A 3,077-nucleotide genomic window follows, 5' to 3' on the forward strand; every position below is an offset into this window, starting at 1 on the left:
AGATGCTGGAGTCCAGGAGCCAGACGCCACCGGCGACGACGACCCCTACTACACTGGAGGTGCCTACTACTACGTGCTGCCCGCTGATGACGACCTGGAGTAGTTTAGGAGGATCCCAGGCAGGAGGCCTGCGCCTCTTTCGATCTGTATCCCTGTTTGTGCTAGCCTTCTTAAGGCAAACTTGTTTAACTTATGTCTGTACTCAGATATTGTTGCTTCCGCTGACTCGTCTATGATCGAGCACTTGTATTCGAGCCCTCGAGGCCCCTGGCTTGTATTATGATGCTGGTATGACTTATTTTATTTGTAGAGTTGTGTTGTGATATCTTCCCGTGAGTCCCTGATCTTGATCGTACACATTTGCGTGCATGATTAGTGTACGATTGAATCGGGGGCGTCACACGTAGACGAGACGCATTCGCACTCGCAGGACAAAAAGTCACATGATAAAAGCAGCCCATCTCTCACAAGGCACAGACCAATGGGACCGACATCCAACTTAGTCCACCAGTCATAGTGCGCAAAGGTAGCCACAGATATGCACGCGTCAGTCCATCACCTCGCAACCACCGCGAACGATGCATCACACGCCGCGCGGCGTGCAAGGACAGGTTAGTTCGCACCCAGATAACGCTTCACCCAGCCAATAGCAACGCCAAACGCCCCACCAGTCATGGGCCAAGAAAAACAAACGCAAAGTCAAAACAAGATGCAAGAATCGAACGGCTGAACCAGCGCAGTTGACGAAAATGAACAAGATCTAACAGCAAATGAAGCTCCAAACTGGGGGAGCGTTGTGAGGCCAAGTTGGCTAGCCTTCTTATAGTATTTTAAGATAAGAATGTGATTTGTCAACAGAAATAGTTAAGCCTAGCTAGAGTGTTCTGAAAACATAAGAACTTATGTATACATATGCAGGCATTGTAACGGAAAATATTGATAAACAGCTCTTGCTCTGCAAAGTCTAAACTGAAGTATGTCACTTAATGACTGAGATTGCACCTTACTATTAATTGTGACCCTAAGTTCTGGTGATGTTTTAAAAGAAAAAGTGCGAGAAACAAAAACCCAGTTTGCAAATTGCAAATTTAAAATATGGTTTCACAAGAGGCATGTTGCTTATTTCATGATATCGAACAACCTTGATTTGAGTCAAGGCAAATAGTTCTGAGCTATGCCAAACTAATTTTCTAAATCTGCAATTCATCGACAATTTTGTTGGCAAAAGGTACATGCAGTTTTGTGAACATCAGCAATCTGACATATGCAAGCACTGAATAGTAGACTTTGACAAGACCGATTCATGCCCATTTTCATTGGCTTGGTTCTCACAATTAATGAGAGATGTTAATTGGTTAGAAAAATCTGTTGATCATGACATCTCTATGTGACTGCGTATTTAATTTGTACATCTATTTGGTTGCACACTACATATTTGGTCTCTTTTACATTTATTTTTTACTTCATTTGCGGCTAGCTGACTGCAGCATGCTTTACTGACTCATCTATGATGACACACATGTCAAGGAAAACCATATGAGTCTATTTCGACTGCTTGCCAAGGGGAAGTGGCCACTAGATTCATATTTGCTTGAACCATGATCCTGCCATTAAAATGTGTAACTATGTATGGCTCAACAAAGTTTACATTTCTTGCATTAAGCTGGTTAGGCCCCTTTCAGTGTTGTTCGACCAATTAGACGCTTGTTATCCTGTCTAAAATGGTAGTTCAGCTTTCAATAATTAGATTATAATTTTGTGTATGTTTATTATGCCTTGTCATTTCTTTCCCCTTATTCTTAATGATTGGTTACCTTTGTTCCTAGATCCTGTAGGCTGTAGCTGGTTTGCTAGGATTTTTTTCTTCCAAATTTGATAATGTAACCTGCTAAAGCTATGTCCAGACTTGGGTTGTAGTAGTGGTGTTCTTGTTCCCCACGGACCATGGTGCAACCACAACAAGGCCATCAACAGGAGCTGGAAGAGGAAAATCAGCAAATCAGACCAGACACGGAGTCAGCCCTTGTTTTGACCACAAAATCAGATCAGGTAAGCGAGGAAAATCAAAAGGAAAACAAGCCAAATGGACGCCCTATTCCTCAGCATGGACCACCTCATCGAGTCACCTGGCTCAACTCCTTGCCGCTGCCATCTCTAGGGTCGGTGGTAGGAGAAACGGGAGGATGATGTGTGCCGCCCCGGTTCTTGATCCCCGTCGCCTTTGCTGAATCGAGGGATGGAGGAGGTGGAGGCCGGTGGCACGAGGGGAGAAGAGGAGGACCAACCGGCGACCAGAGGCCAGTCCTCTATGTGCGGGCGCCAGGGAGCACGCCCTGGGCTAGATCTTGATGGGCCCTCACCCTTCCTACTTGAGTTGTTGGTCGTTGCTGTGAGGGTGAGACGAGCTCGGACGGTGTCCGACGAGCAAATGACGCCCCTGGCCGATGGCGCCGCCTCCATGAGGGCAAGTCAACTCCTTCACCACGCCGCCGGCCTCCTCCCTCTCCCTGTAGCCTCACCCAACCCACCATCAGGCTCGCCTAACCTGCGCCCGATCTGAATTAGGTAGAGGGGATATTGTGATCAATAAGCAGCAACGGTGGTGGAGAGGGAGCAGCAGGCAGCGGCGGTGACGAGCAAGGAGGAGGGATGGGCCATGAGGATCGAGAGGAAGGGGGCTAGGGTTGTGAACGAGAGGATGGGGATCGGGTGGGAGGAGCGTATGGAGCAGATTGGGCAAAGTGGACCTACACGTGAAAACGGTCAACCCAGCCAACCAGCGCGCGTCGCGAGCCCACCTGTCATTAAACAACGAAAACGACTAGGAAGTGAAAATCAGTTTTGATCACTCTGAAGATCCAACGGCTCAGGTGTGCCAGAAGACAGATCCAACGGCCAACAAAGCCCAAACCGGTGGACCATTCTGGAGGCAAGTTGGCTAGGGTCCTTATAGGTTTAAATTGCTCGCTAGTTGATTATGCCATTGATATGAGTAAATATGAGACCTAAGTGTTATTGTGAATATAGTTAGTTCATAATCATTGTTGAAAACTTTAATGCTGGCTTTACATATTTAC

General features: G+C 46.8%; 1 long non-coding RNA gene across 5 annotated transcripts in view; it reads right to left on the minus strand.

Annotated features, from left to right (window-relative positions):
- LOC119296186 overlaps window positions 1-2,756 on the minus strand; it is a 19,538-nt gene extending 16,782 nt beyond the window's left edge. For 3 of the 5 annotated variants that reach the window (XR_005145002.1, XR_005145000.1, XR_005144999.1), the window contains exon 1: window positions 404-2,756. This is a non-coding gene — a long non-coding RNA (uncharacterized LOC119296186). The remainder of the gene's footprint in view (window positions 1-403) is intronic. The other 2 variants (XR_005144998.1, XR_005145001.1) reach the window with 2 other exon arrangements.
- Between the last annotated feature and the right edge of the window lie 321 nt (window positions 2,757-3,077).

This window comes from Triticum dicoccoides, chromosome 4B, assembly GCF_002162155.2.
Source record: "Triticum dicoccoides isolate Atlit2015 ecotype Zavitan chromosome 4B, WEW_v2.0, whole genome shotgun sequence".
Classification (NCBI taxonomy): domain Eukaryota; kingdom Viridiplantae; phylum Streptophyta; class Magnoliopsida; order Poales; family Poaceae; genus Triticum; species Triticum dicoccoides.